Below are 22,195 nucleotides of genomic sequence, written 5' to 3' on the forward strand. Positions count from 1 at the left end.
CAAATGTGTCAGCAACTGTTTAAAAAGACATGTTAATAGGGGTGTTGATCAGCTGAAGAAACAAATAAAGAGGAAGAAATACTAGCAGCTACCATGTGAGCACTATCTAAAGGAGAAGTAGATTAGGCCATCATATTTCAATTTCAATTTTTTAACTATTTTCAATTCCATTACCAAGGTCTTTTCCCAAGATATTTTAAGTAATAGGAACAATATGAGTGGCTGTAATTAACAGAATAGTTCTATGCATTGGCATACCATACAGATCACCAAATTGATATATTGCTGTATGTAATTACCCCTGAACACTAGAGATATTTAATTCCCACTGTTCTGATTCCATGTTCTGCAAGCAAACTTCTGATTTCCATATGAAGAATTTGTGGACACAACAGACTTGAAATATTTAAGGACTTTGTGAAGTGATTATCAGAATGAATTAATAAAGAAACTTTTAATTATTTCTTGGTTTCACATGTAACTTGACTATAAGGAGATTATGCCTTTGTTATACAAACCCTAGTATTTGTGGTTTGTGAAGGCATTATCATTCTTACTGGAATTAATACGTTGGTATTCTGGTGTCTGCCTCAACCTCATGTGCAGTCCCTCAGTGACTGAAAACCAGGCTATTTACAAGAGCCACTTTCTAGATCATCACAGCAGAAAGCAAGATTGGCTAGCCTTTTCTAAGAGAATCCAATTCTATGACTTTCAGTAACCTTTCTGTTGATGTCTACTTTATCAATATCATTATTAATATCAATTATGAAAACTGAAAATCCAAAAGTAGTCATAAGGTAGAACAGGCAGACAGACACTGATAGTCTTTTTAAAGCTTATGGTCATTTTAGTACAAATTAACTTTATATGAAACTCAGTAAACATTCTCTCTAAATAACATTCTACAGAGCAAAAAGTTTAGGTCTAAGTCACTGAATATAAAAGAGTCATGATGTCAGAAGGCAACTGATCTTAAAATATTACACATTTTGTGTTTATTTCAATTCCATTTTCAGAGTCTTATAGAATGTTCTTAATGCAGACTTACAGGTATTTTTTAATAAATTCAGGTAAAAGATTTCTTAAAGATTTGTTAAATTATTACAATAAAAACAATGTAGCTATATTTCAATAATAGGCTAAATCAGAAAAAAGTAAAATATACAATAAACTATGTAGAGAGATTTCAACCTGTTGGTCGTATTATTCATGTTTACTATGACTCACAGTACTTCTCCAAATATTGAAAACAAGATCACTAATAATTAGATTCTTGAGATTTTCTTCATCTACCAAAGTGTTTCATCTCAGTTAGAAGAAAGTTTCATTAATTAAAGGCATTAAGAAGATACCTCAAATGTACATACATTTCTCTTCTGACATATGTAACTTATACTGCATGGCCATGTTGCAGTGCCAGGGTACGCTGGAACAACTTGAGGATCTAGGTTGGCATAGCTCTTATGTATCTGTCATTACCACAGGAATGACATAGCACTAGGCTTATCAATGAACAAAACTCAGTTGTCAAATAAACTAACATAAGACAGACAAATGTAATCTAATGTGAAACCATCTTGCAGAGATGTGGTATCATAACAGTGGTCTTAACTCAGCTTTGTGTGTGAACAATAAAACTTTCTTGACAAAATTGATGTCTAGTTTCAAGGCCAAGGGGGAATCTTCCAAATCATCATTAACTATTTGCTGACCACCAACTATATACAAAACACTTATTTAATAGGAATAGAAAATATAATTCATGCCCTCTGCTTAAAGAAACTTATGAACTGAGATTTTAAATAAGTTAAAATAATAATGAAAGTCAATTCAGTCTAAGGGACAAATGACATTATAGTCAACTTCCTGAGGGTTTCACAAGGGCCAGAATACCCTTGAATGTTTCACAGAATGGTTGACCAATTGTCTTTCAAAAAAAAAAAGAACAAATGAAAGTCTCGGAATAAATGGAGAGGGAATCCCACATAGGAAGTAATGCTAAAAGTGAAGTTGCAAAGAAACTTTAGAAAATGTGATAGGAAAAGGAGGAGAGTGCGGAATATGGTTCAAATCCCTTGTCTAGCATATAACATGAGTTACATGAATAAAATGCTGAGTTACATGAATAAAATGGATAAGAAACATCCCTACTTGTAAAAAACAACTTGCTTTTACAAGGAGTCTCCTTTCTTTTACTTCCTTTCCCTGTAGTATTCTGCATAACCAGGATACTCTTCTCAGGATGTGATAGTAATGTGAAAACTACTGGGGTCTTTGTGGCTATTGACTGAAGGTTTTCCATGTGAATTATAATCACTTTGCAAAGAGGATATCCTCAATATGTTCAGATATGTAGAACAAATTTAGATGTAGGTGTGAGACTGCAACAGAAAATTAAACCAGTGATTCTCAATCTTTGGGTGCACACTGGAATAACCTAGAGAGGTTTAAAAGACACTGATCCCTGGGTTCTACCTCTAGAAATGTTATTGGCTCTGAAGGGTATACCAGGTATCAGAATTTTTTAAGGCTCCCCAGTGATTTTAAAATAAAATCAATATTGCAAACCATTTGTGGTAGTCAGAATAATCCCCTCTCAACCCAAGATGTTCATGTCCTAATAATACCTTACATGACAAAGGGACATTGCAGGTGTGATTAAGAGTCTCAAAATGGGGAGGTTATTCTGAATATTACTGGTGGGTCCAAAGTAATTATAGAGATCTGTATTAAAGGGGGAGGCAGAAGGGTCATGGGCTGGGGTCAGAAAGAGAGACTGAATGATACTATACTACCACTTTGAAAATGGAGGATAAGGCCAAGGACTAAGGAATATGGACAGACTCCAGAAGCTAGAGACAGCAATGGGACAGATTCTCCCCTAGAGCCTCTAAAGAAAGTCAGTCCTGCCAACACTGCTGTCTCCAAAAGTGTCAAAGAATACATTTGTATTGTTTAAGCCACTAAGTTTGTGATAATTTGTTACAGAAGCAATGGAAACTAATATACCATCAATTTAAAGCACATTTCTTTCACGGTTGGTATTTTTTCAATGTGAAATTTTCCTGTACCAGATATACACTTGCCTTGTTTCCTGTCTTTCTTTCGTTTTCTGTTCAAATATTATTTCCTCAATAAAGCCTTTCTTGGCTACCCCTTCTATACCTGCATCCCATCCCATTCTTACTCCTTAGTTTTGTTCGTAGCTTTTATCATCACCTGCCATATTTTATACTTATTTCTTTGTTATCAGTTTCTCCCAGTACAAGAAAAGACCCAAGTAAGGAGACATTGTTTGTGTTCACAGCTACTTAGCCAATACTTAGACCTTTCCTGAAAATAATAGTCTTTCAGTAAATATCTGTTAAGTGAATAGCTACTAACTAAAATCAGCAACCTTATGACTATGCCCTAGTTATAAATAGCTGTAAGATCTAAGCTTATAAGACAAGTATTCTTGAAATATATCTCAATATTGACAGAGAAAAGAAAATCCAGTTCAATGATAACAGTATCCTTTTTAAAATTTCAACATAAAGGAATTGGTAGGCCCTGTCTAATTATGTTTTCAAAGAACTTGTTAAAAATATACTTCTGTTTAAAATGTAGAAGTAAAGGATTATAAAGTTAAATAACTCTATTTTAAAAACTCAACTTAGTTAATTATTAGTAGACCTATTACTGAGGTATCATCTACTTAGTGCTTTAACCTTAAAAAATGCTTGCCTGTTTAAGATATGTTCCTTGCTATAATTATTCCACAAAATGACAATACATACAATGACAAAGGAATTCTGCATATGAATCATTATAAAATAGAAGAATCAGAATAGAGATTGCTTTCATTATGTAACAGTTTCTTTTAAAAGTGTGTTTCTCTAAATATTTTAACCTTTGGCTGGATAATTCAGAGGTAGATTAAAATCCTAGGAAGCAGTGCCTTCTACTGGTTTTTCTTTGGGGATAATATTACTTGTCTTAAGGCTCACAGATATATAAAACTGTGTGATAATAAAAATATAGAAAGAACAAATTCAAAACCTAGTTATTCTACGAAGACTTCCCTTCCTACCACCATGGCTGAAATATCACCCAACTTTAGACAACATCACCAAATCTTGTGAGCAGCCCACATGAAACAAACATCATTATAACCTACATAAACCTTTATTCAGTTTAATTTTTTTCATTTTGTTAGTATATACAGTACCTAAAACTACAATACAAGCACCTGGAAAAAGATGTCATTTTTAATTTCTTGAGTTACCATGACACGCAGCATGTCTTTCACTTAAAGTTTTTATAAGTACAAGTTTATTTGTTTGTTTGTTTGTTAATTGAGGTGGAGTTTCACTCTGTTGCCTAGGCTGAAGTACAGTGGCACACTCATGGCCACTACAGCCTTAACCTGCTGGGATTAGGCTATTCTTCCACCTCAGTCTTCCAATTGGCTGGAACCACAGGTGTGCCCCACACACCTGGCTAATTTTTTAATTTATTATAGAGACGAGGTCTCGCCAAGTAGCCTACACTGGTCTTGAACTCCTGAGCTCAGGCAATCCTCTTGCCTCTACTTCCCAAAGTACTGGAATTACAGGTGTGAGACACCGTGCTTGGCTACAAGTCTATTTTTGACCACTTAACTTTATGTTGCCAAGATTAATGCTAAAGATATGACTGAATTATAAAGGTATTTCCAAATTGCTCTGCATTTCTTTACCCAAATAGTGTAATTCTCTACACTAAATGAGATAATTAATTATATAGCAGCACAATTCCTAGCACATAGTTGGCATTCAATGCATTTTTTCTGCTAATATGTTAATAGATTTAAATTTTGTGCCAGGCAAGTTACCATTGTGTAATGAAGAAAACAGGCCATTTAGATCTATGACTTACTCCTAAGCAATTTACAGTTTAAATGGAAATCAGAGACATATATAGCCATTAATCCATTCATTCATTCATCCATTCATTTATTCATTCCTGGAAAAAACAGTTAGTGAAGGATCCCATGTGCCTGGTAGAAAGCAACTGTGTACAAATATGAATAGTATGGGAGATAGATAATAGAGAGATGACATCTCACTAAAATAATCAGAGAATGTTTCCTGAAAAATGCAAGAATTCAACAGAGTAGAAGAAAATAGATTAGACTGCAACAGACACAGAGGACAGAAGTCTTCAAACAGGAGAAATGACATTAGCAAATTAAAGCAGTTTATAACGGTCCAGGACACTGAGTAGAATGGTTTCGTTAAAGCAGTAAATTTAAGGAGTTAATTCAGGTAAAGATGAAAGGTAGGAACCATATTATATATAAATTATACTGAGTCTGGTTAAACCCTATCACTTTGAATGGCTACATTGAAAGAATAAAATTTATACTGAAAGCAGAGGAGAGCTGGTAAAAATTTATGAGCCACAGAGTAACATACTCAAAACATAATTTTAGGAAGAAAAATTCTCAGAAATTAATAACTGATAGAAGTTTGAGGGTAGAAGCTAGATAAGAGGAATGAGTGAATGAGATAAATTCAAAGATAAACATTTTACTTGATTATATAATTTACAGAACAATAGTGCTAAAAAGAGAAATATTACATAACAAAAAAGTCCCATCTGGGAGATTTATGTCATTCGGCTTTAGAGATAAGTCTTTGTTGGTGGCAGTGTTTTGTTTTTGTGTTGTTTGCTTTTTTTTTTTTTTTTAAAGAAATAAAGGTAATAGATCATTAGAAAAAGCAGGACCTCTGTGGAAGTAACTAACGTAGCATAGTCTTGTAAACACAAGAAAGAGTTAACCAATAATTGTAATTATTTCTCACTGATTTCTCCCACAGTCTTCTGAGTCAGTATTACCATTTTCTTGTTTTATAAAAGAGAAAACTGAGTCATAACGTAGTTAAATGTCTTTTGCTACACTACCCTATCTTTGCACTATACTGGACAGCAGTTCAAGAATAAAATTATTTCTTCAATGGAAAAATTGTAAGAAAACAGAGAGGGAAGCAAGAGGCTAAATTTTGTTGTCTATTCACCTTTAGGAGACCAGTGGATAAAGAGGATCAAACAAAGAAGATAAGTAAAACAAGCCTAAAGTGATAAGAGAAGCAGCATTAATTACTCTCTTAGCAACTGTACGGAACTGAACATTCTAAATATGTACTTTTAAATTTTGGATTATAACATTTATTTAACTTATGATTTCCATTAATTGCTCTACGAAATACTTGCTTTTAAGGTTCAGTCTCTCATATTACATTTCATATGTAGCAAAACAAACTTTAAAAACAATTGAAAATATTTAAAATAATGCATCTTAAGGGAACACTGAATGTGGAAATGCAAAGCAAAATAAAGCCTGGCAATCCAAAGATACTATTTATCTGGCAGTTACATGTCTCAAGTTTTTCTAGTTAGCGAGACTATTTGTTCAGGACATTTACATCTACTTATTGGGTTCCCCATATAATTAAGGTAGCTGTGAGAAGGTTAACCAACATTAGGAATTAAACTCTACTATTATGTATTTAGGATTTTTTCACAATAGAATATCACTTATCCATTAGAATCAAAATAACTTGAATGAAAAGATTTTAATTCAAATGAACAAAACAACAAACATTTATATTTCATATATAAACAGAATTATAAAATGTATCACTTCATTAAAGAAAAAATATCAGCTTTTGTCATTACTCTCATCTTTGAATTTCAATTATTATTTATATCTTTTTTACACTAAAGTATAATTATTTATATCTATGGTTCATTCTTTTCTCCCCTACATGGTTTGAGCATCTTCATTTTTCTACTAAGTTAACAGCTTTGTGTTGACTGTGAGCATTCCATGTAAATTTTATAACCAAGTCTGTCATATATAATATTCAGAAATCTTTTAAATAGAACATATATTCATGATAAGCATTCAGTCTTTCAAACTTTCACACCATTTTTCTTCTCTTTTCTCTACATTCTCTTTGCCATCAGTTTCTGATATAGAACAGGCCAAGTCTCCATGCTTCTCTACCCATTGCTTCCCACATACAAAGATCTCATTCATTATGTATTGTTATTTAGAGGCATGAACAAGTTCATCAGGTCCTGGCATAAAAAATAAATGGAAATAGAAATACAGCTTTCACAGAAATATAAAAACAAACAATAAAGAGTAATAAATAAGACTGAATTTCCAAGTAAACCTTACTATGTAATTCCCCAGAGTAGAGATCAACAAAACTTTAACATGTAAATCTAGAAATAAAACTAATTTTTTGAAATACAGCTACTTATTAATAAATTGCTATTCTATTTTAAATATAATCTGAGTTTACACAAACCATTGTATTACACATTACAAAAGCTCAAATTGAATCTTAAAAGATGTTAATCAAAAATGTAGTCACCAACAACTTCTAAAGTGACGTATACCAAACCTATATCCCATGTTTACACATCATATGTTTAGTTTCTGAAATGCCCTCTGCATTAAGATCAAGAACTTCATTACATTATTCCTTCTATCTGATAAGAACAGCACCATTTTTAACTTCTTCACCACCTTTCTGTACTTTTCTTTGCTAGCATCCCTATTCTGAATAGTTTTCAATCACTGAATAATTTTACCCAGTGTCTTCCTCCCAACAAAGTCAGAGATAAAGGGAAGGATAAGAGCAAACATTGAAAAGGTATGGGGTTCTCTCGGAAAATGGCATAACATGAAAGGAAAAAAAATTAGGAGACGGACAAGAAAAGACTCAGAAATATAATTTAATTCCTCTCCGTATCTGTATGAAATAAGTGCTTCTTTTAGTTTGACACAAAATATTTAGAAGTGCTTGAATTAATGTACCTAAAGTAAGCAATAAAATTAACTTTAAATATTCATTTGTTTTGTTTTCTAAACAAAGGAAATAGGCATTTTACAGTTTATGGCAACAAAATTCCATCCTACAGCAATTCAGGATTCAAAATTCAATTCTTCCTTTGCTACATTCTTATCTAGAAGTGTTTCAGTACTAATTGTAAGTCACTAAAATTTTACTCCAAAATTAGACTTTTTCTTATTGGCTGAAGACTTCCAGAAAATTTTATAATAAGAATATTGCATTATTATGATTAACATAACAGCTGGACTATGGAGCCAAAATTTATCTAAATAAGTGTATCTGCCAGCTAAAACTTCTTATCTTTATACTTTATTAAATTATTTTAAAATTAGTCCATATTTACTTGCATGTCTAAAACAATAATATTCCTGATGAATAAAAAGGTAAAAAGAATAAACTTCCCTAAAATCATTTTATAATTTCCAATACCTAGAAAAGATATTATGGTTATTAATATAAATCTGACAAGACTGAAGAAAACTAATTTAGGGGAACTTTATGACTCCTAACACAAATTTACCTTCAAAAATAAAACAGTTAGTAAAGCTTTTAACAAAATTCTATATTTATAAAAAAATTATTAAACTTTTCTCATGACTTACAAGAAAGAATACGCCAATAAGCACTTTCTGCTTAAAAAACAGCCTGACTTTGTACCTTTACGTAAATCATTAAAAATTATAATAATGGCATTTCTTATCTCAAAAACAGAAATACCTATATTTGAGTTATTGAACATTTGGTTACAGAATCTCTCTAATCATCAAAAATACTAAATTTCAACAAAGTCACCTTGAAGAAAACATAATAGAAATGATAAGACTTAAGTGTTAAAGAGAAATGTATTTTAAGTTGTAGATAAAATAACCAAATGGGAGAAAACAACCCAAGTTCATAAATAGTATTTCATTCATGAATTGTTATATATTTGTAATTAGTCACAAACAGAAAAAGAATGTTTATCTTTTAGTCATCTACAGGTTAAAAATGTCAAAGTCCTTTAGTTCTGATTATCTATAAATTACTTGGAATAATCTAGCATTTATATCTTTGATTCTGGAACTTTTTATGTCTAGTTAGAGAATGTATACTTTTTAAAGAAATAAAAAGCTTTTTCCATTTGAGCACAAGTTTTGCCCTTCTGACAGCTCTAAGTCCACAGGATGTGGAGGGATGATTTAAATTTTACATCAAAATTGTGACTGCACTAGACTTTTTTCCTCTTCTCAAGGGAGGCATTGTTCTTGCCTTTCCATAACCAGGCGTGACAGCGCCAGACTGGAGTCATACGGCTGGTCTCTGAGTCAGCGTGAAAGTGCTCACCTCCTGAGTTTCCCCAGATGCTCGGCTCCTTGTGTGTCTGAAAGCTGAGCAGAGTAGTCACATACCCCATTCCTGGGACAGACAGAGGACTGGAGGGAAGAATCTAGGGATTAGTAAAAACTATCTTTTCCAGTATATGCTGTAAAAATCGTTCATTAATATTAAGTACCAAAAAAAGAAAAAACCCAAGTCTTATATTTAAAATAAGTACTATTTTTCTGACCCCAAAGTACCAATAATTAATTAACAAATTGATTCATAAGCAATTGTGTGCTTATGAGTTAAGAAAATAAAGTCTTAAAAGTCAGAAGTCTTTTGGATTTCTCTGAGACATATGGTTGCCACATGTATAAATTTTAGCTTATAGACAACCAGATAGACAGTAAAAAAAATGGTATGAAATGCTTATCTATTCTCAAGATCTCTAATAATGTATCTTTTAAAACTGTTTGTAGAATCCCTGCAATAGAGACAATCTTTTCTGCCTTCTATCAGAACAACGGCAATGAAAAGGGAATCAATTCAATTTCTATTGTTCTATCCTTGAAAGAACCTGTCAGGGCTAAGTTTGAGAGGTGTCTGTGTCTTATGTGTACATTGAATTGTGTGTGTGCATGAGAGAAGCAGGAGGGAGGAATAGAAAGAAAGAGAGGAATTAGAAGAAAAAAGAGAAGAGGAAAAGAGGAGGAGAAAACTTTACTACCTAATGATATGTTAATGAGCATTAATAGTACTTTTTAAAAATGGAACCTATCTATTAAGGATTGGACCATTCCACTTTAATTTTACCATAATCTGATGTTAACAACTTTCATTTACTATACAATTCAAAACTATTTTTTATGGAAGTTGTTTGTATTATAAAGGAAAAAAAAAGAAGTCGAAAAAAAAAACCCCTTCCAATTGTTAACCCATGAAAAGGCAAGTCAAATGATATATAACTCCTAAATATTACTACTGCAGCAAGTAATACTACTCTTCTAATAATGCCAGTCATGTTATCCTCATGAGACTGTATTAATGGCAACATATGTTCCCAAGTACGTGTATATGTAGGCATGCTTACAATAATTTATACAAATAGTTCCCCCATATTCACCATATTCATAGTGAAAGAAGATAAATTTTCATTCATGAACATCACTGGTCAGGTAAGGTGCACATGAACAAAAATAAGTTTTTAGTAGAAAAGAGTATCTATTTAGGCTTAATGATATTGACAACTCTGTAAAAATATCATTTCACTTGTTTTATTTTTTCATTTTATTTATTTATTTCACTTGTTTAAATACTTGATCATTTTGATCCTTTAGGACTTCATAGAACTGCAAGCTCAAATGTGAAATAAAGTTTCATCTTCCAAAATAATATCCATCGGTACTTATTGTGAGCCTCCTTCCTGTCTCCTTATCTGGGCTTCTTCCTCTTAAAGTGCCCACCCCCACTCTTGCTCTCTCCCTCCCCTCTTACATTACTGGTTAAGTCTAAATAAATAGCAAATTGTTCCATAATAAAAACGGACTTATTCTTAGCATAGTGTATGTCTTGAAATAAAATCTGTGGCATGTTTAATTTGTTTAGGATCTAATAAAGATGACAAAAATAATTAAGTAACCAGTCTAGTTTTAATTTCTTTTGTTTTCAAAGGTCATTGTGAAATCAAGCAAGTTAAGCCGTCTAAAGCAAACCTCTAGAGAATGTTTTCTCCCTTAGCATAAATGAGAAGGGAAGCTCACAGTTAAAAGGCGTACTGAACATCAGTAATAGATTTGTTGAGAACTGATTGTCTAAGTAGTCCAATGAAGAGAAATATTATGACCTCCTACCCTCTTTGGAATCCAAATAACCCTGACAAGAAACAGTTTATACATTGATAAATTCTGGCCAATTTTGGGGGCTCACTCCTTTCCATGTCCCATATAGTGTTGGTTACATCCTGTTTCTATGCAGCTGTTGAAAAATGTACAAAGTAGAAAATATTTATGTTATATTCAAAATAGATAGCAAAGAACGTATACACAGTGCACAAATCTTCCTCAGAACAACAGCTTCTGAAGTAAGAGATAGGCATACAAGACAAAGATAAATTTTCTGAACTTTCCAGTAAAAAAGACTTTGCCATCATAATTATGAAAAGTCCAAAAGTAAGGGTGCAGTGCCAAAGATGATGAGCATCTATCAACCCAAACTCCAAAACAGCAGGATACAGCCTTGGTTGATGTTATAAGAATGCTGAGCCTCTTCATTGGCTCTTTTCATGCCAAAGCTCCTTTGCTTGGATGAATATGAATTAAATCCATAAGCTTTCCTATTTTTCTAGCTTGACCTCTAAACTCATTTTATGTCTTGACTGTTTATCTTCATTCCCCATTAATCTTTCTGGTTTTAGCACATTCCCTGTTGTTTTTAGAAAAAAAAAAAGTTTAAAAGCATGGCTCATACTGCCACTGTGGACAAGTTAGGAATGCTAGCTCTTTTCTATAAATGGATAAGAACTGTTCAGTAGTAACTGAAAGGCTACCATTTTCCTGCCCATGAAATAAAAATTCAAAGGGTATGGCACATACTGTAGAGAAGAAAATCATCAAACTCTGGCAATGGTATGACAAGTATAAACACACAAAAGGATCTCAGTACAAGGTTTGCACTAGATTTCAAACAAGGCTAACAGTAATATTACTATTAAGTTCTCATTTGTTTATATTTTTAAAGTATGTCATATAGATAAACCATTTGAAATTAATAGCTTTTCCTATACGCTTTCTCTTTACAGTCAGTTCTGTGGCTTAACATACACAATGTAGATGCTTACTAAAATACTGTCACCATAAGAGAAATATCTAATTTTAGATGGTAATATAACTGAGTTCATTCTCACTGTTTTTTAAAATACAGCTAATAAGCAATTTTACTGATAACACCATCAATTTATCCATATCACCAAGATCTGTCAGTACAAACATTAAAACAAAAATTTTAGAAGTGTTCACTATTCAAATCCACAAAAGAAAACTAATCAAATAAAAGCAAAACCTTCAGGCTGGAATCTTGCACTTCAAAACAATGTTTGCCATTTACCATTTCATAGGTACGCTGTCTGCCATCTTTTCTGCTGTTCTCTACTGTTTCCCCCAAAGCTTAACAAGGGCCCAGCTGTATAAACCAGTTCTGTCAAAGAACATAGTTAAGGATGAATAAAACAGGGAGGGGTGTCTAACATGTTGACCACTGCCACTGTCTGAGCTTATGAGGATAAAGGAGCCTTGATGGAGAAAAGTAATCATCCATTGCTGTTTTCTTTTTTTTTTTTTAACCTCATTACCACATGCTAGAACATTTTTTTTCCACTACTCAAACACCCCCATTCCAATCCCCCACAACTGAAAGACCTTTGTGTTCCAAAGGGGACCAAACCCTCCCCAACCTCTCCTTCCTTCTTCTTCTTTTTTTTTTTTTTTTTTTTTTTGCTGTTAGCAAGTTTATGGAGGCATGATCATTTAAAGACTTCTTCAAATACTGGCTTCCTCTCCATCACACCATCCACATACGGTTTCCTGAAAACATTTTTAATGGCTACATAAGCTTACTTGCTTTGGATTCCTTTTTACTAAAATATTATCAACAACTTTCAATTTTACAATAGTTAATTATGCTAAGGACTCTAGAAAATGATACTTTCCTATTAAAGATAGTAAAACACATATAAGTGAGGTGGAATGAATTCTTAAATCTAGGGCATATATATTTCATTTTAAATAATGTATTTCTACATATTTCAAAAGGAGTTGGCTAAGTATACTCAAAGTATATTGCAACTGTGAGATATGACTCTGAAATTTAAAGGAAAGTTTAGCCTGAGCTAATTAATCCGTTAAAAATCCTAGCTCTCAAGTGTCCAAGAACATCAAACCATGGGACGATTTTCCAGAGATTTACATATGCATTTCTTATTTTCAAGTTTGTCATTCTTACATTCTATGCTGACATTATTTATAAAGAACTGAAGCCAAATCCCCACAAAGATAGCTACCGTAAGTGCATTGGTTAAGGAGTCAGTGAAACACAATAAATGCCTAAGGAAATCCCTAAGCAAGAGCCACCAGATCTATATTGAGAGAGCTGTATCATCTGTAAAGTTAGTTCTATTTCAGGGTGTCCTCTGAGATTGGGACAAATATTTGAACATTATTAAACCCTCTATTTATCCGCAGGTTGCTACAGCTGCGCACAAGGCTTCTTCACACCGTCCTGTCAATGATTTAAAGGGATTATCCTTTTTTTAGATGGGGTAAATTGTGATTCCTTCACCAATCTGTATACTTTCTATTAAACACGAAATGTATATTTATAATACAAAACAGTCTCCTTGGAGTAAACTATTATCTATAGTTGTTTTCAGAGTTTACCTTTTCCAACATTCACAGCTGGTGTGGGTACAATAGCAACAGCAGCTCTTATCTCAATTTGATTCATGTGGTAGTCTACTTTCAGGAATAGTTGAGGGATTACCTTCTGATATTTGGTTCTTATGAAACAAACTGAATATAACAAACTGCATCAAAAAAGAATACTCCAAAGTCATATTCAAATCACAAAAAAGAAGTGAAATACAGAGGAGAAAACAAAAATATACTCCATTGCAAAAAGGAACAATGTTTAAAAACTCACCTCTTTACCATCATGAACTTCTCACCTTGTCTTTCCTTAAAATACCCTCTGGACTCTCCAGAAAAATATGTGAGCAATCTCTCCAATATTTACAAAACCCATCAAAATATTATTTGGAACAACAAACAAAACCACTAAAGATAGTATCATTTGGGGGCATCTCAAGAAAAATTAATTTAAATGATTATCAGATATGACCCAAATTTCCTCAATTTCTGTATATTTCCCAGACAGAATATTTTGTTTATACTGCAGAATTTTCATACATGAATGAGCAGAAGAATCTTAAATCTCTCCTGTTTTATCTTTCTTCCATATCTTTGCTTTCTTGTTATTTTAAATGACTTATTAATAACACCCTATAATGATTTAAATCTCTCTGGAAATGTCTTTTAAACTAATGTGTACGTTTTGTTCTTTATATCTCCTCGCAAAGAGTAGTAAAAACAATCATACTATGACAGAGATGTAAAGATATTTTCTAAGACACATTCATGCGCTTTGGTTTTTAAAGAGGTATGAATGATTCCCACTAATATGCAGTGATATGTATCAGTCACTGTGCTAGATGCCTTATGTGTATTGTTTCTAGGCCTTAGTCTATTGAACCAAATGCAAAAATGTAAGAGAAAAACCATAAATCACTCAGACAGAAACACAGGAGTACATCTTCGTAACTCTGGCTTAGGCAATGGTTTATTAGATTTGACACCAAAAGCACAAGTGACATAAGAAAAAATAGATAAACTGGACTTCATCAAAATTAAAAACTTTCACTGAATATCATACTAACAAGAAAGTGAAAAGTACTAAAGGAATGGAAAAAATGCTTGTAAATCATATATCTGATAAGGGACTTGCATCTAAAAATATATAAAGAATCATCTCTCTCTTACTCTCTGTGTGTGTGTATGGTAGGTGAATTTTCATACATATAGTTTTATATATATATGTGTATATATATTATATACACACACATACAACTCTTACAATGGAGAAACAAATCATTTTAAAAATGGGAAAAGTAGGCTAGGCTCGGTGGCTCAGCCTATAATCTCAGCACTTTGGGAGACTGAAGTGAGTGGATTGCCTAAACCCGTGGATTCGAGACCAGACTGGGCAACTTGGTGAGACCTCATCTCAACAATAAATCAAAAATTTGCCAGGCATGGTAGTGCACTCCTGTAGTTCTGGCTTCTTGGAAGGCTGAGATAGAATAGCTGGAGCACAGAGGGTCATCGCTGGGGTGGCCGTGAGTATGCCACTGCACTCTTTAGCCTGGGCGACAGAGTAAGACTCTATCTCCAAAAAAAAAAAGGGAGGGGGGGAAGAGTATCTGAATAGACATTTCTCCAAAGAACATAAACATGTGGTCAATAAGCTCAGAGCCGGGCTCGGTGGCTCAGCCTGTAATCCCGCGCCTTTGGGAGGCTGAGGTGAGTGGATTGCCTGAGCCCTCGGGTTCAAGACCCGCCTGGGCAGGCAAGACCTCATCTCTACAATAAATCAAAAAATTAGCCGGGCGTGGTAGCGCGTGCCTGTAATTCCAGCTACTTGGAAGGCTGAGGCGGAAGAATCGCCGGAGCCCAGCAGGTCGAGGCTGCGGTGGCCGGGAGCCGCCGCTACACTCCAGTCTGGGCGACAGAGTGAGATTCCAACTCAAAACAAAACAAAAACAAACCAAAAAAAAAAAAGAAGATGCTCAACACCATTAGTCATTAGGGAAATGCAAACCAAAACCACAATAAGATACCACTGCATATTCACTAGAATGCCCAAAATAAAAAATACAGACAATAAGAAATGTTGGAGAAGGAGAGGAGACACTGGAATCTTCACTGCTATTAGAAAAGTGAAATAGTGCAGTCGCTCTGGAAAACAGTTTGCAGTTTCTAAAGAGTTACCATATGACCCAGTAATTCCCCTCCTAGGTAAATACACAAGAGAAATGAAAACATACGTCCATGCAAAACTTGTACACAAAGGTGCACAATAGCATTATTCATAATAGCCTAAAAAGGGCAAACAACCCAAATATCTATCAAATGATGAATAGAAAAATGAATTGTGATATAACCATATAATGGAATATGATGTGGTAATAAAAAGGAATAAATGCTACACAACATAGATGAACCTTAAAAATGCTATGCTAAGTGAAAGAAGTCATTCACAAAAGACTGTATTGTATAATTCCATTTATATAAAATGTTCAGATTATGCAAATTTTTATATAGAAAAAGTAGACTGGTGGTTGCCTAGCAGTGTGCATGGTGGGGAAGAGAATAGGGAATGACTGCTAATGGATTCAAGACATCTTTTAAAGTGATGAAAATATTATAAAATTGGATTGTGGTGATGGTTGCACTACTCTGAAAATACTAAAAAACACAAAATTGTACACTAAATGTGAAAATTTTATCAAATTTTATGGTCTCAAATTATACTTTCATAAAATTTTTTTTTAAACTACACAATGGACAATATTGTCTCCATTTTTACCTATAGAAACTGGCTTAGCGAAGCTATGTACGTTGATAAAGTCTCACGATTGGAAAGTGTCTGAACTAGAATTTGAAGCTAGATCTGCCCAAAGTATTATCACATGTGTATTATTAATTATAATTCAGACATAAAACATGCTTTATATTTGAAATATCTTTTATATATGAAAGAACTTTATGTTAAGTTTGATTTCCCAAAGAATAAAAAATATATTTCACATTTCTATTACCTTTATTTGAATATCAACTTTTATTGAACATTGCTGCTAGACCTACACTAGGGAAATATTCTTTATTCTTTTTTTCTTATGTTCTTTTAATACAAAATCTCACTCTCTTTGCAACATTATCTTTTTACACCTATGAAAAACAGATATTTGATAATTGTTCTGAAATAAAACACAGAGGACTTAACATTTGTAATGCTTATACAGAAAGACTATATCCTGTTCCCCCATGGGGTTTCAATGATAGATCATCAATTCTATTTATTTTTCTTACTAATTTAGTCATTTAAATATTTAGAAAATACAATGAGTCATCTTTTTTTTTTTTAAGTTGGAGTCTCGGGCTATTTTTCAGTGGCATGACCGCAGTTCACAACAGCCTCCAACTTCTTGGCTCAGGAGATTGTTTCACCTCAGTCTTCCAAATAACTGGGACTACAGGCATCTGTTACCATGCCCAGTTAATTTTTTAATTTTTTGTAGAGACAAGGTCTTGCTATGTTGCCTAAGCTGGTCTTGAACTCTTGGGCTCAAGTGATCCTCCCGCCTCAGCCTTCCAATGTGTTGGGCTTACAGGCTTGAGCTACTGTGCCTGGTCAATGTGAGTTATCTTACTGTCCAACAGTTTAGAGTAGTTTGGTCCAGCAGTTCATTCTTGCTGACACAAGTTAAGTTCTAAAAAAGTAACTTAACCTTCAGTTTATCAGAGATACAATTCTAAAGAAATCACAAACTTTGTAAATAATTTCTGGAATAATCTCCAAAATCATTATTATTAACTGTTAAAATGTGTTTCTTCCATCTCCAGAACCACAAATCAATTCATTTCTTATGAAATCAACTATTGTTGATGCTAGCTATATAATGGAGTCCTAAAAATTCGTTTAAAAAAAGTTACAGAGGAAAAGCAAAATGGATAAGCAATGGTGCTTTAAAATTTTTTTGCAGTAGTTTGTTTGCAAACACATTTCCATTATAAAAGTAGAACATAATACTTGATTATTAATATCCCATAATATAGTACATGATGCTTTCCACTTATGATAGTAGTCTGAATTAATTTAGGACAATTCAACATAGGCATAATTAAATAGTCATTGATTTGCCAGGACAAATAACTTTAAATCAATTTAGAATTCAAGATTTCCTTGTGATATAGCGGAAGCAAGTATTTCAATTTTTATTTCCTTAAAAATAAGTTAAGCTTTATCATGATAGAAGAGAAATAAATGAATTAGAGGAAAAAGGCACAGACATTTGGGCAATAATAATAACTATGAAATGTGTAAATGTTGAGCAGAAAAGCAAGAAAGTTGATGGATTCCCAGGACCCAGATATTTTAAAAATCAATTACTAGTCTCATTACTAATTAAATGAATTATTTAAAAAATTTGTGCTAGCAGTTTACATTTGTTTTTATCTCCTTTCAAATTTAGCTTAAGTTTTGTACTACAGTAACCTGCTTGAAAATTCTAGATCTAAATACAAAATCTCACATTTCCAGCCTCTCCGTTACTGAAACCCATGTAATAAACTTTTAATCAGAGAAGAAATGTTTTTAACCATAATCAAAGTCAGTTTTCTATTGGATTGTAAACTCTTTGAGTCACAAAAAAAATTACTCATTTTTCAGTCAAATGCAGGATATGGCATACGCCAAATTAGAGACATGAGAGTGATATTTAAGAGAATGAGCTTTGATTAGACAAACTTGGTCTGAGTCTTAGTTATGTGCTTTCCTAGCTCTGTGACCCTGGACATGTTACTTAACTCCTCTGAGCTTGTTTTTTCATTATACAAAATATAAATAGTACATTACTTATGCATTAGAAGGAAGTAAATGAGTCTGTAGAAAAACATGTAGCACTGAACCAAACACTATACATACTTAATAAATGCTATGTATTATTATTGCTGCTGTTATTTGAAAATGAATTGAATCTCATTTAAACCACTTAGCTGTAAAGCATAGTTAAGCTTAGGCTATGACACAATCTAATTCTCTGTAAGAAACCATCTGTGTTTGATATAGTTGGACCTTTGAAAAGAAGTCAAGAGTTATTTTAATATTTCTATACAGCCAAAATTTTTATTTTTGAATTTAAAAAAGAAGACTTAGAACTGATGGTGCGAATCTAAGATTTCTGAATCTTGCTAGAAAAGTGAGTAATCAAGTTCTTCTCTGTGGCTCTGTAGCATTCTGGGCCTTCAAGTAATTTTAGTTTCAAACTAAGTTCAAAGAAATCATTATTGAATGACACAGAAAGCTATGCTAGTAGTCTTCCTACGACTAACATACCAAAACCTCATCTAATTGTTAGAAATTCAGAATATGGTTTTTGCTACATGACATTTATTTCCAAACAACATATATAAAATAGATTCCCACAATCTGCTTCTTTAGGAGATTCTGAATCCCCCTAGGATAAAGAAGAATAGGCCATGCTATTATAAGATTCAGTCATTGTGAAAGTTTCATTAGAAATTGCTATTCACATAAACAGTTTCTTCATTGTAAGTCTGAGACTTAAGACTTCCAGACAAAGAAATAGGTTTCTATTATAAGAATAAATGTGGAAGACAGGTGTGTTGTATCACTGGACTTGCTGCACTCCCATTGTAAGAAAATTATAAACTAAGTTTGGCTTAGATTGATACCTAGCATTTTGAAGGGCCATCTGAGGATCATGAGGCTAAACCCAAAAGGATGATTTTGACCAGAAAAATCAAGCTATCAGAAAATATAAGAATGAAAAAAAACTAGTATGAATTTTCTTTTCAATCTATGTAGCTGTGTAGCTACTGAAATAGTTGATTCACACTATTTTCTTATATTAATTTTAGCCACAGACTTTCCTAAAATGACCATGTTGCTCATGTAAAAACATTTTATGCTTCTAATAAAATGTTTTAAAACAAAAGGATACAACCACAAACAATCCAAGAGAAAACAATTGGACTAGAATGTTCCATCAATCATTTGGCAAAAGAAAATCAATAGAAAATGTGCGGTTCCAGGTAGATTTCTGCTGGCTATTACCAAAAAGCAGACTGAAATAATAGCTACTTCAAAATGGAGTGATATTGAGATAGTTTAAAACCACCAATTACTTGCCATATGGACTATATCCCCTCAGCTCACTGAGTATTTAGAAACTATTCAGAATTAATAAGCATTGCTGTCAGTGTACCGTCAAGAAATGTAAACCTACATTCATATTTCGGAGGTAATGTAGATAAATACAGCAAACAGTAAAAAACTATAATCTAAGGGAAATTAATGCTTCAAGTTAGCAATATTGTTTTAATTGCAAACACTGGGTAAAATATATTTGATAATAAATAACTAATGTAGCTGTTCTCATTCTTAGAAACCCATAGAGCGTTATCAAGGAATGTAATATTAGAATTCCCAATGCAGTATTAACATGGGCATCAATCCAGGAACCACCACTAAAGTTTAGGTTTTAAACATTTTTACTAGCTTGTCTGGTGATTTTTTCCCCAGAATTTCTATCAGGGCTTTTTAATATATAAAAAATGTTTTAACCTTTACAATTTTATACATGCATTTTTTATGCTATATGTGGCACATATAACTATTACACAGATCTAAGAAAATCATTGAAAGGTAACCATGCTGCGGCAGAAGTATTTTTGTATTTATTTTGTGTGGTTTTATAGGACAGAAACTTAATTATTCATTTATTAATTTAACTTTTTTTTTTTTTTTTTTGAGTTGGAGTCTCACTCTCACCCAGACTGGAGTGTAGTGGCTGCTCCCGGCCATTGTAGCCTCGACCTGCTGGGCTCCAGCGATCCTTCCGCCTCAGCCTTCCAAGTAGCTGGAACTACAGGCGTGTGCTACCACACCTGGCTGATTTTTGATTTATTGTAAAGATGAGGTCTTGCCAAGTTGCCCAGGCGGGTCTCAAACCCACGGGTTCAGGCAATCCACTCACCTCAGCCACCCAAAGCGCTGGGATTACAGGCTGAGCCACCAAGCCCAGCTTAATTTAACATTTATTGAATGTCTACTATGTGCCAGGTGTCCTGCATTATAACAACTAGCATATAAACAGATAACTATTATACTATATAGTCTGAAATAGATTTATGAATAAAGATAAGATGTTTAAAAATTAAAAGCAGAGTTAAGAGAAGGTATATTTAAGTTTAAATGTACCTTAACACATTCATTAAAAAGAAACTTTTAACAACCTTAGCCAACCAAAAATGATATTTTGCTTACTTCATAAAGTAATGTATGCCACAACACTTTAAGTATCCAAACAGAAGACAGATTCTTAATCAGAAATGCTATAGAGAGGATTCATGCAAACCTGTAAAAGGTTTGACAAGTTGACCTTTATGTTTCCTTTTAATGTTGAAATTTTATTCTTTTTTTAAAAAAAATAGGCATGACTTGATAATATTTTTATTATATGTTATGATGAGCAGCAAATGCAATATGTCTAGGTTAGAAGTATAAAATATTGGAAAATGGAAATTATAAGAAATTTCAAGAGAACCAATCAATTGGACATCTACATAATTATAGATAATTCTTCATGATACGGTAACTAATAGGACTATTTTATAAATTATGTAGTATACTTTCCTTCATTTTTAAAGATAAAACTAGCCAGGCTTGGTGGCTCAGACTGTAATCCCGCACTTTGGGAGGCTGAGGTGAGTGGATTGCCTGAGCCCGCGGGTTCGAGACCCACCTGGGCAACTTGGCGAGACCTCATCTCTACAATAAATCAAATATCAGCTGGGCGTGGTAGCGTGCGCCTGTAGTTCCAGCTACTCGGAAGGCTGAGGTGGAAGGACTGCCAGAGCCCAGCAGGTTGAGGCTGCAGTGGCCGGGAGCAGCCACTGCACTCCAGTCTGGGCGATGGAGTGAGACTCCAACTCAAAAAAAAAAAACAAAAGATAAAACTACAACAACTAGTAGTAGGCTATATGACTTATATTCTAACACTGGGGGTAGATTTGAAATGTTTAATTTGTCCTCATTCCTCCTCCAAGACTTAGCATAAATTTATATAAACTATAAATATAGACACATATGAGAATATTATATACATATTGCATGTCTATTAACAATACAATTCTAATATATTCCTTACTCTGGTTTTCCATCTCCTGATGAATTTGTAGAGTCTTTTATCTGGATTTTTTTCCCCTTATTTAATCCAAGTATTTTAAAGCATGTGGTTCTAGAGATTTATAATTAAGCATTCTTCAAGGGCATGCAATTTTAGGATACTCTCTTTTCTCCAAGTGTCATGTACTTTTCTACTGGAAAGAAAGGATGGATACTAAAATCTTAAATAACTAGTTAACATACCTGAAGCTAATATCACCAAAAATTTAGGATCTATTAAAAAGTTTACCTGATAGCCGGGCTCGGTGGCTCAGCCTATAATCCCGCGCCTTTGGGAGGCTGAGGTGAGTGGATTGCCTGAGCCCGCGGGTTCGAGACCCGCCTGGGCAGCGAGACCTCATTTCTACAATAAATCAGAAAATCAGCCGGGCGTGGTAGCACATGCCTGTAATTCCGGCTAATCA

The 22,195-nt window shown here is 33.4% G+C and overlaps 1 protein-coding gene across 1 annotated transcript in view; it reads right to left on the reverse strand.

Annotated features, from left to right (window-relative positions):
• The window catches only part of LOC103255960 (transcription factor SOX-5-like), a gene marked incomplete at its 3' end in the record, with an annotated part of 191,995 nt that overhangs the window by 137,834 nt on the left and 31,966 nt on the right, over nucleotides 1–22,195 (reverse strand). The gene's annotated exons all lie outside the window — the stretch shown is intronic.

The sequence above is a fragment of the Carlito syrichta genome, unplaced genomic scaffold (assembly GCF_000164805.1).
Source record: "Carlito syrichta isolate Samal-C Ts95f unplaced genomic scaffold, Tarsius_syrichta-2.0.1 Scaffold288767, whole genome shotgun sequence".
Classification (NCBI taxonomy): Eukaryota; Metazoa; Chordata; class Mammalia; order Primates; family Tarsiidae; genus Carlito; species Carlito syrichta.